At 34.8% G+C, this 14,277-nt stretch overlaps 1 protein-coding gene across 8 annotated transcripts in view; it reads left to right on the top strand.

Moving 5' to 3' along the window:
• Window positions 1–14,277, top strand: part of Ih (hyperpolarization activated cyclic nucleotide gated potassium channel Ih) — a 332,983-nt gene that overhangs the window by 241,950 nt on the left and 76,756 nt on the right. The window lies entirely within an intron of this gene.

Raw genomic sequence — 14,277 nt, 5'->3', positions numbered from 1 at the left:
GCAATGATTATTTTCAACAAATATTGTCACTATTTATGCTCGTTCTTGTGGCGTATATTTATTCATAATAAAATTTGGACGTCTGTACAACATATTGCTAAAGCAAAACTGACCTAAACGTCACATAACTAAGTTGGCACGGAATCAAACTGGTAGCGAGACTTTCATTAGCACCCCCCCCCCCAGGCTTTTTTAAATTACATTGTTAGTGGTAGGGTTTGTGAATTATAGCATTTTAAGTAAAGCAACTTTTGTTATTACAGTACAAAAACTTTGGCTTGATGCCGAGTTTCCGGACACTGCCCCAGGAAAATCAACCATCAAGGATTGGTATGCCAAGTTTAGACGTGGTGAAATGAGCGCCGAAGACGGTGAACGCAGTGGACGCCCAAAAGAGGTTGTTACTGATGAAAACATAAAAAAAATCCACACAATGATATTGAATGACCGTAAATTGAAATTGAATGAAATATCAGACACTCTAAAGATATCAACTGAACGTGTACATCATATCATTCACGAATATTTGGGTATGAGAAAGCTCTATGCAAAGTGGGTGCCGCGCGAGCCCACTTTTGACCAAAAACAACGACGAGTTGATGATTCGGAGCAGTGTTGGAAATGTGTGTGAAGATGAGCAAGCGTAATAAACCCGAGTTTTTGCGTCCATATGTGACAACGGATGAAAAATGGCTCCATTATTTCACTCCGAAGTCCAATCGACAGTCATCCGAATGGACAGCACACGATGAACCCACTCCAAAGTGTGGAAAAACGCAACAGTCCGCTGGCAAGGTTATGGCGTCTGTATTTTGGGATGCGCATGGAATAATTTTCATTAACTACCTTGAAAAAGGAAGGACCATTAGCAGGGACAATTACATAGCGTTATTGGACCGTTTGAATGACGGAATCGCCGAAAAATGGCCGCATTTGAAAAAAAATAAAGTGCTGCTTCACCAAAACAATGCACCCTGTCACAAGTTAGTGAAAACGATGGCAAAAATCCATGAATTGGGCTTCGATTTGCTTCCTCATCCACCGTATATTCCACATCTGGCCTCCAGCGACTTTTTCCTGTTTCAGGTCTCAAAAGAATGCTTGTTGGAAAGAAATCTTCGTCGAATGAATAGGTGTTTGCCGAAACTGAGGCCTATTTTGAAGCAAAGGACAAATCGTACTACAAAAATGGCAATGGGGGAGTTGGAGGGTCGCTATAATCAGTGTATCACCCTTGAAGGGAATTATGTTGACTAAAAAAAAAACTAATTTTGCCAAAAAATGTGTTTAACTATGGTAGGCCGGGGCCTTTTCAATTGACCTGTCTGGATAAAGTATGGATCTAAGATAACCCATCGGTCGTTACTTGGGGTCTATAGTAGCAATGTACAAGTTTTAATTAACATTGCTAATTTTTAAGTTAGAATATTTCACTGTGCTGTAAAATAACATCAAATGGTTTGATCCTTTTAATATGTTTGACCATGTGTCCTGGTCGAGTGTTACGCAAAAGTTGCATACTTCGGTATTAACATAAGAGTAAAGTCTCTCCTTATACCCCTTTGCGATTTTCCTGATTTCCTGAGTAACAGTCGGTATATGAAAATCTCGGTGTAAATAATCTTTCTCATAGTATTTGAATGCATCTATGATACCTCTTAGACTTTATTACTTTTCTTGGAACGTTACCACGACTGGATATTTCATAAATTCCATATCGGTTCTAGAATTTAATTATACAACAGTAACTTATTATGTATGGATAATTGATTTTTTCTTCCCAGTAAAATGCTATATGCTTATATTTCAAATCCAGTCGTTTTTTGCATTAAGGTTCATCGAAATACCTAGGTAGTAAACCTAAGGTTGTTGCTATATGGGATAACAGTCTTATTTATTGTTATTATTGTATATGCAGTTGGATTATAAGTAAATTAAATATGCACCAATTTGATTTGATTAAATAACTTTTAAATACTATATTTGTTTGTACCTATTAATTTTTTTAGAATGTAATCAATTCCATTTTTGATAATTGATTTTACAACAGTGATATTAATCACAGTTACAGTTATATTTTTGACGTAATTATATGGAATCTGACGGTTGAGACGGAAATTATGTGTTAATGTATCGAGTAAAAATAAATGAATTTATAATCTGGCAAAAATGATAACATCACCGCTTACATCGCTATCAATCATTTGCTATTAATTACAACTTTTATGTAATAATCTTCTTAAATATAGTGAATCATTACTATAAACTGGTCTATCAATATTTTATGATGGTAGACAAAATGACTAGGTCAACTGATCATTCGCGAGCTAGAACGTAATTTTAAATAATCTAGCAGATGCAACTATGCAAATAGAACCACACCTCCTGGTCTAGTTACACAGTCGCTAGCGGTATAATAAGCAAGCTTTTTAATTATACATCAAACAGGAATAGGCTGTATGACATCAACATCCCTCAAGCGTAATAACACAACGGACATAGTATTAGGTTGCCCTTGAACATTATTTGATGGTGATTGAGAATTGGTAACAAATTTCTGGATCATTAATATCTTCTTTTTTAGGTTTTCGCTTTTTTAGCAACCACGAATACTGCCAAGAACTAAGTTATTATTTTACTTCATTATTTTATTCTAAAAAAGTAGGTGAAATACATATTCAGACATGATTTAGATGCTATATAAAATATGTTTAACAAAAAAATTAAACCGAGTTCAAAAAATAAATAAGGAACTCACTAAAAATAAAAAAATAATCAAAGTTAGATTTTTAACACACAAACATTTTTTTTAAATAAAATATGTGCATAATTATTGTTGTAATAACAAAAAACTTATTTAACCTATCAACTACATGTATTTTATATTTTACTATATACACATAATTTAGCTTAATACCTACCTAAACCTATTTACCGAATTACAATATTATTTTATCTACTACCAACTAATCACTTTGAAGTCAGTGAAGTCAGTGCTAGAGACAGACACTCGGTTTGGGAAGAATTTCAAAAATATGCTCGGTGTGAGGTTCTTCCTTGTATCTTTACAACACTCCAAGCCCTTAGTCAAATCTCTACCCACTCATAACGCACGGTACGTTGTTCCAACTGCGACAATCCCAGGCGCATTCCAAGGTCTCTGTCACCCAACATCGGCCATAGACTAATTCACCTGGACCATAAAAGAATTTTGGTTCCAGCAGAATATTTTAATGTGCCACATCATCGAACTAAACTTTCTTTCATCAAGATCGTTTATTGGCTAAAGCTTCGCTGCGATGGTGACGTTTAACTATTTCGTCATGACCGATGTCACTTTAGTGATTCATAATTAAATTTATATTCCAACTAAAAGTGTTAAAAAAAATAAAAGTAAACGAACAAAGGTGAACGGATTATCTCTATAAAGCCATATAAGTACCGCACTTCGGTCTCTCGCCATACCATCATTTGTTTTAGTATTTTCCTTTAATAGATCAAAACTGACGTCAATAGAGACCTGGGAAAATCATTTGTCCAGAATCTACGCACGCGAAAACGCAAATTTCGCCCGACTCAATCGCGACTAAAAAAAACCTATCATAAAAAAATAGTAAAACACAATGGAATCATGATTGTACTTAAATCTGGTCTATTTACATACATTTTGCCAATATTTACCGAATAAATCTCTGACGATAACCAATATCAATTAATAAACCTCATTTTTATATACATAATCATCAATCAAACATAAAACAACTTCATGCCAAAAATTGATTTATATGGTGTACTATAGTAAAAAATAAGGCTATAAATACGCATTTGTGAGCCGAAAAATTGGCCATGTATTGTCTTTTTGTAACAGTATCCAAAGTGACACGTTAGGCAAGCCTCTCGGTTCAGAAACATTCCCCCAAAGTCAAAAATAGATTTGCCATTAAGGGGCTATACCGAGCTAACGAAATCAAAACGTACATTAAATAACAACAATATAATAAATTTGACACTTATAAACGTGGTATGTAGGGCATATACAAAATAATATGGACTTGTTTCTTAATTGAGAGCCCCAAAAGATTAATATCTATGATCCATACTGCTTGCTTCCTGAATTATTCGTGCATTTCCTTAATATTTGGGCGGCAATATCGTGGCCTTCCGCTGGCTCTCCGATTCACATCATTGGCCGCATTAAATATAACAACTTAATGATGAAGTTCTTACTATGGCTAGCAAGATGATAACGCAGTTTTGAGCAGCATCAGAATATCATCATCATCCCTTGACAGCACAATCGCCAGACTTTAAGATTTCTATCTCTAACATCATTGAAGTACATGTAATATTGAACAGCATCAAATATTGAATGAAGTGTTGACAGTTATACATCTGGGTTCATTTTTTTTGGTTGATCTTGGTTAGTCTCCTCTACATTTGGGTCTATAGCTATCCAGTTCGAAATACAAAGAACAAACCTTCCCGTATTTATGTAAGATTTATTTATTTGTATATTATAGACCTATCAGCCTCCGGGATTATTTAAGGTCTATTTACAGATATACAATATACAACACAATTAGAGTATCAGTTATCAGTTAAAGTATACAATGTTATTACAAGTATGTTGCAAGATAACAATCAAAATATGTTAAAGGATACAGATGCTTGAATATATGAATGCTACAGTATAATCGAGTTCGTCCAAACCGAAGGTGTTTTGGTCGACAATGCTTCTTTCCACATATCCAAACAGTCCTTGATAGAATATCCTTCTCGACCAGCATGTCTATTTTAATAATTCTTTGCTACCCTTATCATCAGCTCGATTGGATTTTTTTGTATTTGATCTACTGTATATATTTTTTCTCAAAAAGGTAAATTGCAAAAATAAAATAAATAAAGTTTAATAAAACATCTCACTTATATTTCATTTATATCTAGTAACAATTTGAAATAGTTCCGTTTTTAGCATTGTCTCTTCAAAACTCAATTCATGTTTTGAAAACCATTTCATTACAGCCTTTGTTGATGAGATTTTTTCCACCAGTGTGCTATGATATGGTGTACTGTCCAGAATGATAACTCATGGTTTCTCCAGGTTTTTTAACAATTGATTTTCAAACTATAACAAAAACATGTTATGGTTCATTTTTCCATGGTACTCGCCCTTGGACTTCTAGGAAAACACTAATTATGCAACAGGCATAAAACCATTATTATTTCCTGAATGAATAACAATATATCTGCAGTTAATTATTAATAAATATTATGATCAACAAAACCTAATCAAATTCTATTATAACTTTTACCTTTTTCCATCAATTTTTGTTCTCTCTACACTTGTTTTATTATATTTGGTAACATTTTCGAATTATTATTTTATTTAGATCAGAATTTTTTTGTACGTCAAAGCCAAACTGAACTAAAACTAAGAGTTGATGCGGCCACATTGGGACGTTTTGACGTCACAAATTTCGATGACGCATATATAAATAAACTTTGAATAGACTATATTAGTCTGAGGACTAAGACGCACAATGAAAGGATGGTTAGATTGCGTCTCTATATTTCTCTATATTTTGTAATTCGAAGCCGATAGTAAACTTTTTCTAGCCACATTTTTAAATAACATAACAAGTTTCTCCTTTCTACGTATATCTGGTGGTTTATGTTAATAATCTATGTCTCTGATATGACTTTTGATTTTATCACACTGTATTATTGTGTATTGGTCCTATTTAGAATTTTACTATTCAATTCAATTCAATTTTAGTGCCTCGGTATAGTCCCTTAACCGGGATTTTGAAACAGGAAAAAAATAGAACGCGTTTTCATAAGAGAATGACGCGAATTCCGAGAAAGCTCCCCGAGCTGTTATCAACGACAGGTTAAATTTATGTGGACTTTAGCATAGAAAAAATTCCGAGAAAAACCCGCGGTTCTTGGCAGGAATCCCTGGCGCTTTTTTATGAGAGAGACTATATTTTTGGATCAGGTATTGTGTCAACGGGAGACTATCAGCAACATGTTGATTTATTATTATTTCGAGTCCTTTTCCCAAGTAGCCGACGAGCTGCTCAATGAACTCCGTATTATTTTCGTTTTATTATTTTTATGATGTCTCGTTTTTCCTGTATATATTCATCGTTTTGGTTTTTTTCATAGAAATAAAAACATCGCCATTTTTTGACTGACGATACTGATTTAAATGTTAGTACTACCGACCGTGTAGCATAGTTATCAATAAGTGTCAATCCTCGTTGAAGTTTAAGGAATCTACGGTAGATCACAATATAATAATTGTTTCGCAGCGAGTGAATTTATTATTTAGTTGATTTGAAGAAACACTACTCGTAGTTATTCTTAATGCTTACACGGAAACAGAATAGAAGATGGACAAAAATATATAGTGCTTCCAAAATAAGAGTGAACCAACGTCATCACGACAATGCATTCGACATTGCCTATCGCAGTTTGTAAATTCGTTTTAGAAACAGCCCCTACCTTTCCTTCAAATTTTATTCTAGTTAAAAAGATATAGAATGTTGTCTGATGCGTCCGAACATATAACACATTCAGCGGATTTCGCCGTGTTGTCAAATGTCTGCAAAATTCTTCAAAACAGTAGTGATCCAAATTATAGGTTAGAGTTAAGGTAAAAATATTTCGGCAGTTCGATTTTGACGCCCAGATTCATCGAAAACGACTACAACGGAGGATCACATGATAAAAAATCACGATCTCGTATTCGCAGACCGCCGATTGAAGTTGCGCGAGATAGCTGAGGCAGTAGGCATCTGAAAAGACAGCGTGGGTCATATTCTATATGACATGAGATATAGGGCATGAGAAAGGTATCGGCACTTTACCTTTTGCTAGCTTCGGACAAGCAGAACCGTGCGACTACTTCAACGCAGTGTTTGACGCTGTCGCAATACGAAGGTGTCTCTGCGTCGTTTCGTGACCGTCGACAAAACATTGATCCATTGGTACACACCAGAGACCAATAAACGGTCGAAACAATGGATTTAACCCGGCGAATGTGCTCCGAAGAAGGCGAAGAGGCGTTTTATGTGTTTCACAATGTGCGATCTGTAATGACGACCTAGAAAAGATGGTCGCAGGGCTGTACTATGCAGAGTTATTGGACCAATTCGACGCCAAATTGAAGAGAAACAATCTCATTTGGCGAAGAAAAAAGTGCTTTTCCACCAGACAACCCACCGGCATGATCCACACCCGCCATGGCCACATTAATCGTATTCCCCAGATTTGGCCCCATGAGACTTCTTATTGTTTCAGAACTTGAAAAACTCACTCGTCGGGCAAAAATTTGAGTAGAATCAGAAGGTCCGCGATGGAAACTCACTTTGCAAACCTCAAGAAAACGCATTTCGGTTTAAAGAGGTTGGAGCATCGCTGGATCAAGTGTATCGAGCTAGAAGGAGACTATGTTGAGAAATAAATCGCCACTTTTCCAAAATTTTCGTTTTTATTTTGTATGCTAAGTACTTATCGGACCACCCACGTATAATAATAATTTTCACGCATTATCAACCACTAGTTACTTGCTGATGAATGAAGGAAATTGAAATTGAACAAATTATAATTACGTTTCTTATGATTTTTCAAAACGAAATTATACATATACATTTCAAATATTAATTAATTATTATGGTCTTATTTAATTGATGATATTGTCACTTTTGTCCCTTCAGTGACAAAACCATAATTCCATCAATGCGACACTTCTGAAGTTTCTAGGAGAAAAACTAATCTGAAATGGTTTTTACTGCAAGTCTCATTTGATGACATTCTTGCAAGTTTTGGGGTCAGCCTTTTATTTTTTAGGGTATATGGCTATATATGGCTCGGTGAATGGAGGTAAAACGAAATTAAACAGTGGTTGTTTACATTGTGTGACCGTTATTTATTGGAGATGTATAAAAATTGGACAAATAGATAAATGGGAGCGGCCCTCGATTTCGATGTTTTCATCATAAATTGTTTTACAGTTAATGGAACAATCGTAAAGTAATAGTATATAAGAAACATATATTAGAGACTCTATTTTACCAACCAGAATTTATCTAGACCAAACCTGCTATTTCTTTTCAAGTAGACTAAGTACTTATCATACAGTTCCTGATTTTTTTACACTTACATCGATCTTATCAAGGTAGTTTATACCAATTACCTTTTTACCTGTTGCATATAACAATTTAGTCAAGTAGAGAAATGTTGAAGTAGGTATTAACAATATCACGCAACCCCAACTGTAGGCAATAATAATCCAACAAAAGGCAACACATAAACGTTAATAATTATAATTATAAATTAAACTTCATCTAAAACCGAATATTAAACAACAATATATGCTAACTTAGCAATGAAACGATAGCAGAAAATGGTGAAGGAGTTCATGATTTCACTGAATTTTTTAAAAATTATTTGTTACATTGTTACTAGTCTGACTACTTTCTTTTTGATTCACCTCACAAAACTACACCACATAAGATCAAATGGTTTGATTATTTTGTTTGTGTCCTATTCCGGTGTTATCCAAGAGTTGCAATAATGAGTCTCACCTCATATCGCTTGATGTAAGCAATTATCTTGATTTCCTAAACGACAGTCGGCACTTGAAGTTTTCGGTGTAAGTAATCAGTCCTATAATATCTCGATTCACTTACTATGTATAGTAAGGACCTAAGAAGTATCTTAGAACTTTATTAAATTTTAAAACTAATAACTTAATAAATATTATAATTAAAAAAAATATTTTCCTATATTTAAACTCCAATTTTTTCCTTTTCTTTTTATCATGCTGCAGAGTTTGAATAGCTGAACTAAGAATAAGAATAATTGAAAACCAATTAACAGAAACAATATCTACAGTAAAGTTAGTATTTCAAGAATGAGTCTCATCTCAAATAGACACGGCTATAGCTGTTTCTCCGTTTTCACGACAGTCCCAAATATTTTTCCCAACCAAATCGTACCCCAACTGAAAAATGTAGGTCATTTCTTCGAGACGCGAATCTTCGGATCCCTCAACACAACTCAACATTCATTATGCACAACTCCGTTACCAGCTAAAGGTCTTTTTTTACGTTCTGGTATGTAGTTCGCAGCTAGACGGTCCATCCGTCGAGTTCGCGCTGCATTATTAAACGCAATTTTCGTCGATCTGGTGTTATAACGGCACCAAAAAGGTTGCGCTTCTGTTTTTTTTCCTCCTATATAGAATTGCACCCGTGCCCTTCTCCAACAGGCATTAAATATTGAACCGCTTATTAGACGGAAACTGCATAAACGGTAAGCAAAGTGCCGGAAAACGAGCAAATATTTCATGACTCTTGGTTTCATTATTCTACTATGAACATAAAACATAATATATCGTCGTATTGTTCATTATGAATTTTTTCAACGGGGTTTAACTTTCAATGAGAATTATTATTTCCCCGTTATGCGTTAAAAATTAAATTTATATAACAGGTGGAACAAAAGTCCCCATACCATTTTGATAGCGCGCCATCTTATGTGACGTTTAGCTCAGTTTTGCTTCCACCATTGTGTTGTATACACATCCAAATTTTATTATGGATAAATATACGCCACAAGAACGAGCAGAAATAGTGACAACATTTATTGAAAATGATCGTTCCATTATTGTAACTCAGCGGAAATTGCGTCAAAAATACCGTAATCGTCCAGTGCCTCACAAAACCACAATTTATTGTTTACATGATAATTTTCGTGAGTGCGGTACGACAGTAGACTCGTTTTGGAAGACAACGGACTTCTTGTAATGCTGAAAATGTGACTCTGATACGCCATGGTATTGCAGAGTCTCCGGAAACATCAATTCGGAGACGTAGTTCCCAGTTATACCCTTCTGAAATCTTGAAAATGTTCTCGTACAAAATTCCTTTAGTCCAAAAATTGCTATCGACAGATCCTGATCAACGAGTTGGGTACAGTAATGCAATCCTAAGGCTGTCTGGTGAAATTGAAGATTTTTCGTCTAGATTGATAATGGGCGATGAAGCCCATTTTCTTCTCAGTGGCTACGTCAATAAACAGAACAGTCGGTTTTGGGGAACACAGAATCCTCAAATAATTCATGAAACATCATTGCATCCACTAAAAACAACTGTATGGTAGTGGTATTTATGCTGGAAACATCATTGGTCTCTATTTTTTTTAAATGACCAAGGTGTTGACGTTACTGTTACTGCTGAAAGGTACGGGACGTGATCCGAAATTTTATTGTACCTGAAATGGAAGAGCAAGGACTAGAAGGCATGTGGTTTCACTAAGATGACATTTTTCCACTAATTTCGCGAAGCGGTGATTTAGCATGGCCAGATCTCCGGATTTAACAGCACCTGACTTTTTCTTATGGGGCCTTTTGAAATCAAAAGTTTATGTTAATAAGCCCCAAACGATTCAATATCTTAGAGACAATATTTGTCACGAAATTGAAGAAATTCAGCCTCCGATGATACAGGATGTCATGAAAAATGCCTTAAAAAGAGCCGAAAGTTGCATAATGAATCGCGGTCACCATTTATCCGATATAATTTTTCAATAATAATGAAAAAAAATATATAAAGACCAAATAAACTTTTTATGAAAACCAAACTTACTCTTCTTTTCTTTGAGCAAAGTTATAGGCAACCAAAATGATAGACTTTTGCACGTCGTAATTTCATAGTCACTCTATTAGCGCGATAACTACAGGAAACGTAAAAAATAATATGAACACTTGACATGTTGGTGTTGCAAAAGCTGTTTAGCCACCATTCGCTTTTAAAACATCTGCAACGATTTATGGATTAGATTATCTAAAATGTCTGAATAGTTTGCAACGGATTTTTATCATTACTATTATACCAAAATAACTGCCAATTGCTTCAGTGATTTTGGAGATGGAAATTTACTAACCAGTCTCTACTCTAAAACTTCTCATAACAATTCAATTATGTAAAGAAGATGTTTGATGATATTTTGATCCACTCAAATCAGGACTGAACCTTATTAGCTGTGTGTATGGGCGCATTATCATTTTGGAATATGGCACTGCCTGGCAGGATTGAGGATATCGAGATATTTATTCGCAATGATCCGGCCAATAACATGATATCGCAGCCGAAATCATAACGAAAACTCCCTTATGTTTGTCTGTAGGAAACAGGCAATTCCTATCGTAGGCATCTTTCTCCATACATAAAGCCAATCGCTTCTAAGAAACAATATAAATCATAATTCATCGGACCTTAACACATTTTTTCATTCATCATATGTCCAGGTTTTGTGGTCGTTGCACTACTTCTTTCGCAGCTCAGCGTTGGTTCCGTTATAAAGGGTTTCGGAATCGCAGCACTTCCATGACTGTTGTGGCGCTTCCGTAGCATTGTTTTTATCGAAACGGTATTGCTCATGTGATGGTTGAGGTCTGCTGTTACTTTTGCCGGTGTAATTTTAGGTTGTCTGACTACAACCTTTTTAATGTCCGTCGGTATGTGCCAGTTAACTTTGGGCTTCGCTCAGTATTCCTCTTTCGAAGTCTGAGAGATCACATATTTTACCAATCACTTATTTTAACTGTCGCAGAATAAAACCTATAAAACACTGATATACAACTTACAGTGCTTGGCAGGTAAACTCTGCAATGCATATACACTGCATTATTTACACCAAAGGAGCATTGCCAATATTCAACAAGATGTACCATATTGTATGATATTCAAAAGCATATTTTATCCATCCCCTGTATGTGGTTAACCTCTAACGAATCCCTTAAGCCGTTTTGAGGACAACATTTTCCTTTAATTAAGGAAGTCATAACCGAATAGTTCATTGAAATAATATAAGATTTAATGTCCGTAATTTTGATTTAGAATACTGTAAACATTTCTTACTTTCTACCAGAATATTTGGTGGTCTATTCTAATATAACACCATCTGCAATCCATCTGCTGCGATCCATCCATTATTCGAGACCAATTTGAATACATTGCCTAAAATTTATTGCTAATGGCTGGCGATCAGATGCGAACCCTAAATTTTGGTAAAGATTTTAGATTTTGCCCTTCCTCATGGATCCAATACTGGTGGCAAGATTATATATTTTGTATATAAATAGTATATGAATTTTATAGTATATGAATTTTGGCCAAATCAACCTCTATTACGCAGCTAATAACCGCTGCTATTAAGTCAGTTAACAAACGCAGGTAATAAACCGGCTACTGGTAACATTGATATTGAGGTTTCTATATAAACTTGAGGGTATTTTTTCTGTGTTGCAAATATCCAAACCACAAACGATCCTGAAAGACCCTTGTTCGAACGACCTTTAAAGTATTAGACTTCATTTTCAACTTGTTTCTTTTAATTTACTTTCCAAGATGTGAACGAGCGATATTAATCTTCTAGACTTAATGATCTCAAGCAAATTGTCATTCAATTTGTGGAAAACAAGATTGCAATAAACTTCGCGGCGAAACTTCACGATCTAGCCTACCTAGTCTTGTAGGACCTTGTCCTTTTTTGGGTAGTATTTCGCAACAGTCAGTTTCGGACCACACTCGATTTATTATCAACAAATTTACTTAAACCATAGTAGTTTTGTTATAAAGGAAGTATTAGTTGTTTTTATATTTTCATTTTATTTTTTCACACAGAGAAAAAAACCTAATACCAACACACCAGTTTAGGTTTATTTACAAGCAATCATTTAACAATTGACCAGGTCCACAGAATAACAGATATTATTGGAAAACCCTACGAAAGTAAACAAATCTGCTCAGCTATATTCTTAGATGTAGCACAAGCCTTCGATGCATGAAGGCCTTGTTCATAAACTACAGAAAATGTTACCAAAACAACACACCGAATTATTAAAATCGTACATTACAACCAAAATATTTAGTCATACAAGAAGAAGCTTACTCTACAATAAAAGAAGCTAAAGCAGGTGTACCACAAAGAAGTGTACTGGGATCAATGCTTTATCTACTCTACACTTGTGATATACCACAAATGGAGAATATCACGATGGCTACATTTGCTGATGATACTGACAGACTATAGTAATAAGACAATAGTGAAGAAGCCACATAAAAATTACAACAGGCAAGTCACGATATAAATAATTGGACACAAGATTGGAAGATAAAACTTAACGAAAGTCAATCTGTGCATATGCAGTTCCCCTAGAATCAGACCATACAAGCAACAATAACATTAAATATAGCAGTAACGCTAAGTATCTCGGAATGAATCTCGATGCAAAACTTCGCTGCAAGGAACATACAAAAAAGAAAAGAAAAGAACTGGAATTGAAATGTAGGAAAATGTATTGACTAATTGGAATAAAATCACAATTATCAGTACATAATAAATTGCTATTATATAAGCAAACACTGAAACCTATATAGGCATGCGGAGTTCAATTATGGGGATGTTCTGCAAAGAGTAACATAAACAAAATCCAAATTTTTCAGAACAAAGTCCTGAGAAGTATTATGGGTGCACCTAAATACTACAGGACTGACTACCTACATAGAGACCTTCCGATACCCACAGTCAGTCAAGAAATCAAGAGAATTGCAAGGGGGTATGAGGAAAGACTCCATTCTCATACGAATATTGAAATATTGCAACTTTTGGATACCACCAGAACAGGACACAAACTCAAAACAATCAAACCATCTGATCTTGTGTAGTGTTGTGTAGTGAGATGCATTTAATAAAATATACACTAGTGACATGTATAAACATTATTTCATCAGAGACTGAGATAGGGTCGATGGGTCCTCCTAGTTATATACCTAGATTTAATTTATCATAAAGACATATTGTAGGTTAGTCGGAAACGACTAGTAACAATGTAATAATTTTTTTTCGGCACTTTAAAAAGACATATGGAGAAAAACTGGTACAATATATATTAACCAAAATATTTTCCATTATTTTTTACAACAAAGAACAATGCTGGTTTAGTAGCAATCTAAACTGTGTGTCAGTTAAACCATGCTACATCTATCTGAACTATTGGTGATCAGAAAGGCTACGTTTGGCGTGTACGCTGGAAGCCGCAGAACTTGAAGCTGCAATAGTATGTTCTTAAATCCATTTTTCACTACCAATCACAATACGTCATAGGAAACGCTACTTTTTAGCTAACAAGCAATGAAAACGCGCTTCAGCTTTCAGTCAACTCATATGCTAATAACTAATTCATCAAGTTGTCTGAGTTTTGAG

Source organism: Rhynchophorus ferrugineus, unplaced genomic scaffold, assembly GCF_030347505.1.
Source record: "Rhynchophorus ferrugineus isolate W39M unplaced genomic scaffold, kcgeb_rfMv2 rfM4, whole genome shotgun sequence".
NCBI lineage: Eukaryota > Metazoa > Arthropoda > Insecta > Coleoptera > Curculionidae > Rhynchophorus > Rhynchophorus ferrugineus.
This window is presented reverse-complemented; position numbering and strand designations above follow the sequence as displayed.